Source organism: Anneissia japonica, unplaced genomic scaffold, assembly GCF_011630105.1.
Source record: "Anneissia japonica isolate Jap-2015-1 unplaced genomic scaffold, ASM1163010v1 scaffold65_len388318_cov190, whole genome shotgun sequence".
Lineage (NCBI taxonomy): Eukaryota > Metazoa > Echinodermata > Crinoidea > Comatulida > Comatulidae > Anneissia > Anneissia japonica.
In genome coordinates this window covers 173,230-187,393 of record NW_022729881.1, presented here as the reverse complement: position 1 = coordinate 187,393, position 14,164 = coordinate 173,230, and positions in this window count along the sequence as shown.

Below are 14,164 nucleotides of genomic sequence, written 5' to 3'. Positions count from 1 at the left end.
TTAGGCCTAGTTATATTAAATTTAGCGTTTCGAAACTCCATTGGCGCTCCGTATATTTGTTGAAAACAAACCGCGACCGAAATGAAGCGCGACCGAAACGAAGCGCGACCGAAATGATCTGTATTCTTTTGAGCTTCACCCCATGGCCTATATTGTCTTCTCTGCAATGCTTCGTGATGCCTTCAAGAACTGCAGCAAAGGTGCCTTGATCATATTCAGAATGGACGGTGGTACAGTATTATCAATCTCCAGCGTCTTAAAGCCATTCTAAGGTGTCGTCACTACTTCTGCACGAACTACTCTTTGCAGGTGATTGTGCATTAATTGCCTACACAGAAGACGAACTACAAAGTATCGCTATGGCCTCTCCATTAGTATCAAGAAAACAGAAATCTTGTTCCAACCAAAACCAGGCATTTACCTCATAAACCAGTAATAAAGATAGGTGACAATCAGCGGTGGAATTACAAACTAAAATATTCGATTTTTGAGGATATTTATGGCGGCCATCTTGAATTTCCAAAAGACTACCATCTTAGCTTTTTGAAACTATATTTATTGTATTCAGAGAGCCCAAAATCATATGATTAGTTCCAAATTTACCATTTTCTGAAAAAATACTGAAAAATAATAATAATTTTACGTTTTCGAAACCTGTCTCATTGTCTTCAGTGACCATAATAAAATATAGTTAGACACCAGATTTTCCCCTTTTCATTGGATATAAGTGAAGTTATGAGTCAATAAAAAAAATCAGTGAAGAATACTGTACATTTGTAAGCCTGAAGAATATAATTGTCTGTTGACACCCAAAACATACAGTACACCTCATTTTTATGTTTTGTGTAGACACTATTTTTTGTGCTTTTGGACCAAGTGGTTAAAGAGTAATAACCATCATATATTAAACCTTAAATATTTAGTCAATGCAGCAGAAGGTGGCAAAAATACTTTTTTAAAAATTATCCCAAAAACGTAGATGTTGCCACTATTTTTGTCCATGTAGGCAAACTGGTTGAGGAGTTATGACCATCATAGTTGTATAAAGGTCAATAACCTTTGACCCTAAATATTTAGTCGACGCAGCTACTAGAAGGCCGTATAAATGTTTCAGTAAATGTTGACCCCACAAAATCTAAGTGTAGACACAATTTTGGTGCATTGATATCCAGTAGTTGAGGATTTATGAACCGGAACATGCTATTTAAAGGCTATTCTGACCTTTGACCCTGAATATTTGGTCAGCGCAGCTACTAAAAGGCGTAAAAAATTTCTCATAATTGCTGCCCCAAAATACCTTGGTGTAGACACTACTTTTGTACTTTTAGAGCAAGTAGTTGAAGAGTTATGACATATAACATGCTGCATATAGATAATTGACCTTTGACCCTGAATATATTATAAACGCTACTATAAAAAAGTGGCAAAATTTTTTTTATGACTTTTCAAATATATTCAGTGACCATAATAAAATATAGTTAGACACCAGATTTTCCCCTTTTTATTGGATATAAGTGAAGTTATGAGTCAATATCATAATTCTAGTGGCCATTTTGAAAATGGCCGCCAAAAAAAAAAAAGTTCTGCCCTTTTTCTGGAGGTTCTCCCTCGCTCAATTTCTTATTTATACCCTAGTGATGCTAAATCAGCAGTCAAACCTTGGTTCCAGAAAAATTGTTACGGGGCCCCTGATTTTCACTATACTATGGTACCAATTTTTATAGAATCTATCAGCAGATTTCCTGGAAACTCATTGAAACTATCAATACCTAGGCACAAAAATGTAGTCTAGAGCTAATATATTTCATTTGCCCATAATGAAACTTTAGGGGCATCATGTGGGCTAGGGTCCTAATTGAGGTGTGAATTTTCCAAAAATCGAGATATATACTTTTGTGATATTTTGGCATGTGACTTGATCTATATAATTCTCACTAATCATCGAGTTGCATATCATTGGAAAGAGAACCTCCTTCTCTATCCAACGGTACCAGAATTTCTCCAATACGTTGAGTTTCAAGAGAGATATCAGTAGTTGTCTGTCAGAATGCGAGTTTTTGAGTCAAATCTCATGAAAATTTCAAATTCCTCTAACTCATCAGAAAATGGTGGCATGGAGCCAAAAATTTCACTGTGAGGTTATCTCAGGTAGAACCCTCAACATGCAAAATATTGGGCGATTTGAAGGGGGTCGGGCAAAAAAAGTTGTGTTGGATTTCTATGGAATGACTCTATATACATATACTTCACACATATCATCCTTGACAAAATGTATTGTATAAATAAAAAGCTGCTTTAAGGAGTCTCTGTAATCTTATACCCCTTTTACACTGCAAGCAAAATTCCAGACATAACCCGGGATTTTCCAATATCCGGGTTAAAATCTCCCTAGTTGTGGTTAGTGTAAACGTCAAAAAGTCCTACTCGGGTTGCCAAACATTCCAGGATGGACGTGCGGGACACATTCAGTGTAGTGCATTTCGGAGTCGGCAGTGTAAACAGCACCGAATTTGATTCCGGAATTATAGGCCTTACCTGGCGTCTACCGCAGCTGTGGTCAGGTAGGCCTAAACTTTGCTAACAACGGGCTAGGTCTAGGTCAAATTAAACCCGCTACGCTCTGGCATAATTTAAAAACAATCTGCAATATTGAGAATAATTGATAATCACCATTGCAACAAAAACTGAGGGAGGTATTTGAACCCGAGTTTGTTACCAGTATAAAATAGGAGCAACTCGGATTCAACCCGGACTGTTTCGTTCGATGTAAATGAGAAATGCACCCGGGATCACTCCGGAAGTAACCCGGGTTGATCCTGCCTTTGGCAGTGTAAAAGGGGTATTATTGTATTCAGTATTATAATTATGGCGAAATTGTTCTGAAAAAGAGAGAGGAAACAAATTAGTATTCAAAGTATTGAATTTATTAATCAATGTTTGTTAACACATTTACTGATTTATCCATCCTCATTTCAAATTAATCCATTCCAAAAATTCCGTCCCCAAAAATGTTTCTACACTCTGTATTACTTGATCAATCAAATCAGTTCAATTTCTATCTTTACAAAAACAGCTAACCTCGCTTCAAACACAAAAACCATAATACGGCCACAGTTTATTATATTATCGCTAAAAAATTCTTTCAATACTTCTTTAAAAAACGTTTTGATGTTCTCATATGAATCAGGCAATACTTTTTTAGTTAATTTATAAAGATATTCATCGTGCTTTTAAACATCTTTTCGCAATATTTGAAAAAATTAGTTAGTAACCTCTAGATATTCCATGTCATTTTCTAGTTTATATGCTTCAAACTTTGAATTTATTTCTCGTGAAATTCTTTTAGTTTCCATGCTTATATTTTTTCCTCGAATGACGATATATATATATATATATATATATATATATATATATATCGTAAATAAGAGAATATTTTTTTTATGTTGAAACTATATTAGTACCTTCAGATTTTATGTGGTTATAATACCACCCCCACACCCCCCTTCCGCACAAATCGTTCATTTGTTAATTTCACTCATGACATCATGTGCCCGTATATGTACATCGGCTTTTCATTACTCATAAGACGTAAGCTCATTGGTTATGAATCTGATTTTCATGTACTGTAGGAGCGTCTCTCATCAGACATCATACAAGTACATTTTTCGATTTTTCCATTATTCGTCATGATTCGTCAAACGTGCTTGGAACCGTTATTTAAAAAAAACTGCTAAGCGTCATCTGTCAACTTGTCAGTCAACTTACCTTTTTTAGAACACTGATGATAAAATGTGAGTTATTATCATATTATTTGACGTTGAGCCATTTTCAACAACAATAGTTCTTAGGTAGGTGGTTCACTGACACAAGTTTTCATTAAAAACAATATACCCGTTTTGTACAATTAATATACCTGTTATCTAGGACAGGTAGACTGTGCAGCAATATAAATATATATAAATGAATACCCACATTTTTCTTTTATTATAGTTTAGTATAGTTCATGTACCAACAAAATTATGAAATTATTATGTAATCATTGATTGTTTTACATGTCTGGTCTGGTGGGTCATGAAATCTACTAAGGCCAACTAGAGCACCAGTCAGGGTCCTGGAATTAAATTGTTGGCCCTTAAGACCTTGTTCTTGCACTAGGGGTCCAGGCATGTTTGATGGGAGGCCAGACCTCCCGCCAAAATAATGACCAAATAAATAACAAAAAACAATTTTGCAATTTTTTTAAAATATTAAACAATTATAGGGCCTATATTACTTGATATAAGAAACCAGAAAAAAATTCTTTGATCATTTCTTATTGTTAAGCTTTTATTCAGTTCAGTTTCATCTGAATTCATAACAACATGTTAGTAAATCATCACACATTTAATTAATCTACGTTAATTGGTACAGGTCAAATTGATATCAAGCTAAATGAAATATTTCTTTCATATTAAAGAATGCAATTTAACGAAACTTACATACATTACACCACAAACCATTTGTAAAAGGTTGCTAAAACAAACATTAAAAAAGGAATCTTTCTGTTCATTCTATAGTTGATTTAATAACCATTGGACTAGCTTTGGATTTACAGAAATCAATATTAAGTGTAAAAGAAACATAACTACATTACTCCCATAACCAAAAGAATGTGCTTTTATTTCGTAATAAATATTTAGATCACATCAAGCAGGATAAATTATGATTTCTAATATGAATCCTTCTCCATGGCCTAAAAATAAAAGTACATTAAGAATAAATATCACATTTTAAATTAAAATAAAATTAAAGCATACATAATTTCAATAAAGGGATGTAAAGCAAACTTCCAAAATAAATAGGACTTTCACTGATCTGCAGCTTTCACATAACCTACACTTTCATGTTAACGTTTTTTAAGGAAGTGAATTTCAAAAATGATGCTTGTGCTTGTTTCTCCAATGATGCAAGTTCTTTCACCGAGGGTGCCAGAAGGTTAACATGACCTTTATAAGTTCCACCTGAAAAAATAGTAAATGATCTAATTACCATTACTGGATAAAATATTTTATTAAATTTTATATTACAGTATATCTTTATTAAAACATTAAATAACCAAAGAATTACTATAATCTGTGTATGCGTTTTGTAGCCAGTTGAAAATAAAAATTCTGTAACAAAGGATAGGCTCTATAAACTTTTAACGATTTATGTAGCAAATCTTCTCTTTGAAAAAACTCATCTATCCAGTATCACAGATTGACTAAAAGTCAATAGAAATAAATAAAATAAAAATAAACATAAACAGGAACAATGTGCCTTCATTTACAACGTTGTTATAATTACTTATACTCAAACTGTTATATTTATTAATGGTCGTGCCCGTCGAACACAGAAGTTACGGCAGAATACATTCTAGCTAGGCTTACGGTATTTGTTATTAAGCATTTATGAGATGACCGTTTATATGACTTCAACGGGACTACAGTAAACTTTGGTGCATCTTTGTAGCGAGGAAGCTGCCATTATCCTTTTACCATCACTCCAGAACTACGCCACCTATCAGCGTTATAACTTATCTAGACTTTATTCTAGCATTCGATTATTAAAATGTCATTACGGTATAAAACATTAATACTAAAACTGTTTATTCGGACCCAAGCACCTTAATCACCCTTCTATTGTTTGTGATGGATGACCCAATGTGAGCCTAGCTTCAGCTTGTTACAGCCATACTAATAATCAGCCATCTTTTCATGGATTTACTGACGAGGAGATTCAACTGCAGGATGATTCATTATATACTTATGTCTGTAAGTTGCTTGAGTCCTCACACTCATTTGTTACATCTACTCCTACTGCAGATAATAGTCATAGAAAGGCTATTATTATGGATAATTTCAATGAGCATGAAATTAAATCATATGCTGACTGTTCAACTCAAACTAAGGTTGCTATGAAAGTTGAAACTGAGACTCAGATTGGACCAACCTGCACTTAAGGTTAAAGTAAAAAGCCAGGAGGACAAAATTTCAGACCTGAGGAAGCAAGTTAGTGAACTCAAAGGTATCCAATGTAATTTTGTTCACCTTACAACTGCCTTCAGAAAATTGAATGAGAGAAATTCTTCGCTTGAATCTCAAATCAAAAGTCTACAAGAACATCTATTGGAAAAGGAAAATGTTTTCCTTCAACCACGACATACTGCCAGTAAGACGGCCCAACCACCTACAAATGACATCGAGTTTAGGAACTCCTTTGAGATTCATGGTTCTCAGAGTGACGAAAATACAGCTGTATTATCTATTAAACATACTCAAAGAAAGATTATTGCTGTTAAATCACCTGAATTCAAATGCAAGACGCAAGCTTCTAATCCAAGTAAACAACTTTAAATGCAAAGGATGGTAGATAACAATCGAGCTGGTAGGCCTAAAAAAAAATACTAAGAAGTCCTGAACGAAACCTTTACGATAAAGAGGAATCAAATATAAGAAAGAATCTCATCATCGGTGATTCAATGCTAAAACACATAAAAACAAGAGGACTTCATGAAACATCTGTTAAAACCATGAGAGGTGCTACAATCAGTCAGGTTCATGAAAGACTTGATGAGGTAAACCTTGAAGAAGTGGAAAATATTGTTTTACATGTCGGCACAAATGACTGAAGCAATGGAGACTTTGATCTATGCGAGATTGAAAATGATTTCAACGATCTCATGGAAAGGCTGTGGTCGGAAGCTTCGGGTAAAGTGTTCGTTTCAGAGATCTGCCCTCGTCTTGACAATGCTGAATTCAACATGTGAGTAGAAAGAGTAAACAAATCACTGAAGTTTATGTACGGCAAGTATTTCATTGACCATTCTTACACCTTTGGATCCTGTGAAGATATTGACTCAGCCAGCTTCACATCACATGGACTTTATTTAAATTGTTACGGAACATCAGCTCTTATCAAGTGAATCAACAGTATCTGTTATGAAGACAATCAATAGAGGGCGTAATATAATTTTGTTTTGAATGCTCTTTGCGCCTTTCATACTTCAGTAATTTGAACTTTTGACATGTTTGGTTTTTCAAAAGTTCAGTTGTTGAACATCGTAGAACTGTTGATTGAAAATAAATGATTGATCTGATAATTGAACTGTAATCAAGAAGAAAATAAAACAAAGGAAAATAAATGAAACGTGTGAATAGTATTTGTAGTATGTCCTGAACATAATGGTAGCAGAGCGAGGTTTGAACGCCGTAAGTAGAAAGTTATAGGCCTAGATATTTAATGAACACTTTGAAATTGAAAACTAGGCTACACTACATCGATCGTCGCTGTATGAACAACAGAAGACGAAACCAAAAAATAAAAACATTGAAAGTAAGAAGACGAAACAGTAAAGGGATTTTAACTAGGCAATTGAATGCATTGCGGCTTTTGGTTGAACAAGATAGTGTAGATGATGTGATAGAAAAAGTAAAGAAACTCGACAAAGCGTACCAGGCAGTAGAAGATAAACACAGCGCGCTAGTTGACGTGATTGGAGAAGACGATGAGTTTCTAATAGAGGAGGGCAGGATTGCAGATTGCCAAGCGGAGTATTTGCGAGGGAAGAATGAATGCACGAGATACTAGAAAGAGAAGGGAAAATCAAGAAATTTTCCAAAAGAAAAAGAAACCGAAATTTACATTCTTATTAATTCTCCTGAGTCTGAGAACAGTGAAGAAAGTGCAGCAGGCCTGGAAGTGTCCAATGATTCAGGTAATGTGTCAAATGATTCTGACAGTATACAACTAAGTGTAAAAAATAACAATGAACATTTGAACAGTACTATAGAGTCCGAGGTAAATAATCCTGACCAAAGATCAGATTTTGTTAGCCAATTCAAAATGGCATTAGAGCTGCCGAAGGCAGAGGTGATTGAGTTCTATGGAGAACCTAGTAACTATTGGTCTTTTATGACTAACTTTTAAGTAAATGTAGCAAAACGTGTTAATAATGATGCTTGTAGATTACAATATTTATTACAGTTGTGCAAAGGAAAAGCACGAGATAGTATTGAATGTTGTACCTTAATGGGCAATGAAGGGTATGAACAAGCTAAAGCTATTTTGTCACAACAATTTGGGCAGCCTCATATAATATTGCATTCATTAATGAGAGAGCTTTTAGATAGAAAGGTTAGACCCAATGACAGTGAAGGGCTGTGGAAATTGATAGGATCAATGAAAAAGTGTAACATAACCGTAACTCAAATGGGATACATGGCTGACATAAATAGCACTGAAAATCTTTTAAAAGTTCAAGGTCTTCTGCCTGTATACATACAAACAAAGTGGGCAAAGACAGCACAAAATATCCTTGTTAATGGAAGGGAACCTTTGTTCTTAGATATGATAGCAACATGTTTGGGAGAAACATATATAGATCTCAAACACAGAAAGATACAAAAACAACCAGGTTCACAAGCTCAAGCATTTCACCTATCAGCAGAACCATTCAACAAAATCAGTGTGTCCATTGTGCAACAATAGTGACAATCATAAAATATGGAATTGCAGCCTCTTTAAATGGATGTCAGTAAATGAACGATGGAACACTGCAAAAAAGGAAGGATTGTGTTTTAAGTGTCTTGGTAGGCATCTAGCCAAAAATTGTGATAAAACAGGCACGTGTAAGATAGATGGGTGTAAAAGACTGATAGGGTACGAACAAGCACGGAAGGGGAGCAGTTACAGAACCAAATCCAGACACCCATTACTATGGTCCATCCTCAACAAGATAAGTATGTAGCATTACGAACAATACCAGTGATTCTTAGGCACCATGATAAAGAACTTAAAGTGAATGCCTTTTATTGGATGATGGGAGCACCCAGACATATATAAATTTGGATGTAGCAAGCGAATTAGGACTACATGGCCAAATAAACAGAGTCAATGTAAGCACACTTAATGGCAGAGTAGAGATAATGGAAACAACCCGGTAAAGTTTAACCTAAAAAGTCTTGATGGAAAGATAAATCAAGAAGTGCAAGCATTAACAACGAGAAAGTTACTGGGAATATGGTACCTGTCAACTGGAAGAAAGTTTCTAGAAACTGGGCCCATCTGCAAAACATAGAATTTCCAACAATCAACACCAAACCAGTAGTAGACGTTCTCATCTGAATAGATTATGCTGAATTTCATACAGCCATAAAAGAAGTAACTGGAAAACCTGGTGAGCCGATTGCATGACTCACACCATTAGGATGGACAGCAGTGGGAAACACAGGAACTGATCGTAAGAACAATAATGTGCACTTCATCAGAACTTTTCATTCACAACAAGATGTGTGCAGTGACCTTCTGAGCAAATTTTGGGAAATTGAAAATGTGCCAAGCAAGCAAAATGCCATGTTGACCAATGAAGAAAAACAAGCAATGAATCCTGTAGAAAAATCAATCACACAAATAAATGAGAGGTACCAAGTGGCAATACCTTGGAAATGTAAACCGAAGTTGCCAAATAATTATAACATGGCATGTCAACGCCTGCAGGGTACTGAAAAACGACTACTGAAATGTAAAACCACAGGTGAAGCATACTCACAAGTAATAGAACAGTATGTTGAGAAAGGGTATGGGAGAAAGGTAAAAAAAAGGGTGAGCCTAAGGGTGAGTGGTATTTTGCGGTTGTAAAACCGGATAGAACTACAACCAAAACAAGGGTAGTATTTGATGCATCAGCAAAACTGGAAGACGTATGTCTAACGATTTGATTTATCAAGGGCCTAAACTACAACACGAGGTGTTTGACGTGCTAATTAGGTTTAGATATCGCCCAATGGCAATTGTGTGTGACATAGCTGAAATGTATCTCAGGATTAACATGGAGAAAAAAGACAGACCATTCTTCAGATTCTTGTGGAGAGACCTAGAGAAAAATCAACAACCACAAGAGTATGAGTTCAACAGTGTAGTGTTTGGTGTAAATGCATCACCATTTTTGGCTCAATATGTATCACAACAACATCCTAGAAACCTAGCAGACAAATATCCTATGGCGGCAGAGACTGTACTTAAGGTCACATACATGGACGACAGCATGGATTCAGTAGGCAATGAAGAGGAAGGTTGTGAATTGTATAAACAATTGTCAGTGTTATGGGCAGAAGCTGGCAAGTATGCCAGAAAGTGGATCTCTAATTCGAAGAAAGAACTAGAGGAAGTACCAATTGAAAACAGAGTAAAGGAAGTAAACGTTGAGAATGGCAGTTTGCCATCGGTCAAGACGTTGGGCATAACTTGGATAGCTGAGGAAGATAACTTCGTCATAACACTTCACAATGGGCTAAGAAATTGGGGGTTACAAAAAGAACTATATTAAAGAAGATTGCAACCATATTTGACCCATTGGGGTTTATAACACCCTACAGCATTCGAGCAAAGATCTTAATGCAAGAATTATGGGCTAACGGGTTTGACTGGGATGATGACCTGGAAGGTGACATTGCACTGAAAGTGCACAGTTGGTGTAATGAGTTAGCAGAGCTAAAGAAAATCAAACTCCCTTGATGTCTGAATCCGAAAGAAGAAGTGTGTCCCTTTGTATCACTTCATGTGTTTGTTGACGCATCACAAGACGCATGTATGTCTGGGAGTATGTCTTGCAGCATCAGTTGCTTGTGTTTTGAATATAAAGAGGCGATATTTTGGTCAGATAGTATGAATGTTCTGTGGTGAATTCGGCAACGAAGTAGAAACGTCAAACCATTTGTGGCTAACCGAGTGAGCGAGATTCACCAGAATACTGAGCCATTCCAGTGGCGATATGTACCAACCAAAACCAATCCAGCTGATGTGTCAACTAGAGGGTTGTCTGTGCAGAGACTAACAGAATGCAAGTTATGGTGGAACGGTCCAGAGTTTTTGGCTGGAGAATCTAAAGACTGGCCAACAAATAAATTTGAAGAGTTAAAAGCAAAGTTCAGAACCCATGCAACACAAGCTCAAAATGCTAATGAAGGAAAGGAAAATGAACCTACAACATGGAAACTGCAGCCAACAAATTATTCTGATTGGAACCGCTTATAACAAGAGTAAAAGCCTGGATCAACAGATTTGTGGAGAATTGTCAACGATCTGAAGACAAACGTAGAAGTGGAGAATTCTTTCCTCAAGAGATTAAAGACGCTTTAGATCAACAAGTTAAAAAGGGGACAGCAAATCCAAAATAGTAGTGTTCTGAGTGGACTGTATCCAAAGATGGACAAAGACGGAATACTTCGAGCAACAAGTCGCCTTATAGAATAGAATAGAAATCTTTCTTAATATTCTGGATACTCGGTCAGTATTAGTACACTGTTCTTCCCTGAGGTCCAGGGTATGATCTTAAACTACTTTAAATTAAAAACAGATTTGATAAAGAAATATATAAGTTACATAAATATAAGAAGCAGAAAAAAGATTGGTAGGGAAATAGAATGAATATTACTGCGGATATCTGATGATAAATTGTTCCATAAATTAACGGATCGGTATTTAAATGTTCTTTTTCCAAAATCATTCTGCCATTTTGGTGAGATAAAAGTGTTTTTTGATTTGCTTCTTGTATTTATGTTATGATATTCATCGATTAATTCGTAAAAATGTGTTAAGTATGCTGGAACAGTTCCTGATAAGCATTTAAATGTCATTACAAGAATATTATATTCCCATTGTTTGTCCACAAGCTTCCAATTTAGTGATTCCTTAAGATCATAAACAGGCGTTCTTATATACAACAAGTTTTTATCTTATACAACAAGTTTTTATCTTGAATACAACAAGTTTTTTTCTTACGATTTGAGGTATCCAATAATTCTTCCAAGAAGACAATGGGTGACTAGGCTTATCGTGAAAGAGCACCATGAAAACAGAAAACATATTATGGGTGTCAATCACTTGTTAGCAAATCTTTCACAGAGGTTTTGGATAATATGTGCAAGAGAAGAGATAAAGAGCTATGAAAAGGAATGCTGCGGTAGTAAGAGACATAAAGCTGTTGCAGGCAAACAGGTCATGGCTCCTTTGCCAGAATGCAGAGTTAAGTCAACATCAATGAGAGCATTTGAGAGAACCGCAGTTGATTATGGTGGTCCATTTATAAAAATACTGGGAAGTGGGAAACAACGCAGTAAGCGGTATCTACAGTATATCTCTTCACATGCCTAGCAACGAGAGCAGTGCATTTAGAAATGGCATATGCACTAGACACAGATTCATTTCTGAATGCTTTTTACAGGATGGCTAGTAGACGAGGATTACCTCGAGAGATGTTTTCTGATAACGGGTTGAATTTTGTAGGAGCTAACAGAGAATTGAAAGAGTTAGTTGCCAAGATGAATAAACAGAAGATAGTCAATGTTACAGCTCATAGAGGAGTAACATGGAAGTTTAACCCACCAGCAGCACCACATTTTGGAGGTGCTCATGAAATCATGATTAAAGCTGCAAAACGTGCTGTGTATGCTATGTAATGCGGATATAAATGATGAAGAGTTGATGTCTTTCATAGGTTCAGAAGGATTGATAAACTCCAGACCATGACGTATCAATCAGCAGATCCGAAAGATGGTGTTCCGCTTACACCTAATCATTTTCTACATGGTGGGAGGAGAGTTCACTCCAGAGATTATAGATGATACCAAATTTAATCCTAGAAAAAGGTGGTGTAGGGTTCAAGAGTTAGTAAAGCATTTCTGGCATAGATGGTGGCGTGAGTGGATTCCCAGTCTTTCACCCAGAACAAAATGGAGGGAAGTTTATGGAGATATTAAAGTTGGAGATGTTGTATTAGTTGTCAGTGGTCGTTGGGTCGAATTGTAGAGGTCTATACGGAAAAAGATGGACATGTCAGAGTAGTAAATGTCCAAATGGGAAAGTCGATATCTGTTAGACCTTTAACAAAAATTTGTTTCTGAGTAGAGAGAAGTATGCAGTAGTTTGAGAACAAGAATTTGGTGATTTGGTGATAATGTTCATATTTTAATACAGTACTGTATTTTTTGAATACTTCAGTTACAATATTCAGAATGATGTTGTCAAAAACCTTGTAGATGTAATATTGATAACAGTACGTAATATCAGTTGATCATTTTGAAAAAAAAAATGGTTTTTAAAAAATATTTCTGTTAATTAATGTTTAACTGTGGTTATGTTATAAATTATTTAAATTAATGTTTAAAACAGATATGCATAATTGTTGCATTATTGTTTTATTTGTGAGAGATGAGTTACATTGTTACAAGATAGATAGAAAAAACATCGTAAAAAAAAAAGAAAGAGAAACAGAATACTGTATGTTATTGTATTGGTTTAAGGGAGCCTCGCAAAATAAAGCAACGCGTATACGAGTGGACCACGCGATGCGATTAAAGGCAGTTTAATCCCATAGTTGGCCACGCGTTGGGATTATTTTCCTGGGCTACTCCACTTCGTAGTGGGGAATTGATATCAGGCTTAGTGTAAAAACCCAATTAACACAAACAAAAACGTCTCGTATAAAAATAAACCCTATTGGAAGTAACGCAAGCTCACGTTATATTTCTGAAAATTACATTAATCATTTATCGAGATTATCGTCACCGTTACGATCAAAACCAACAGACAGCAAAAATATAAAACTAGGAGAGGCCTAGGACATAGATATTATACCTCCATTGATAGGGCCTATGCTTTGGCTTACTCAGAAAAATTACGGAGTAGGGTCATTCCGTGCCAACTCAACAAATGGGATGGCTGGGTACCGTCTCAGATTTTCTTGAAACTCGGATATAATGTGCACCAACATGTCTCACGAACAAACCCAAAATTTGACTTGCCAATTCCAAGTCGTTTAGAAGTTACGGCCATTTGAAATTTTAGTGTCATACCCCTTTTTAGCTATCAATTATGACATATTTGTAAAGTTGCATTTTCAATTAGCCATATCTTCAAATAGAATAAAGATAATTAACTGAAAATTGATATCTAGACTAACTTTTGGCTGAAGAACAGGAATATAACATGACTTTTGTTATACCGGACCCCGTTATGAAAATATTGGTTCGTAAAGACCCTAACTTATTTGGTTGTGTAATTTTTCTTCCATTTTTAGACCCCATTAAAATACCCAAATCAGTTATTAAATGGGTCTTATGCACCAAATTATTAATATATAGTTGGA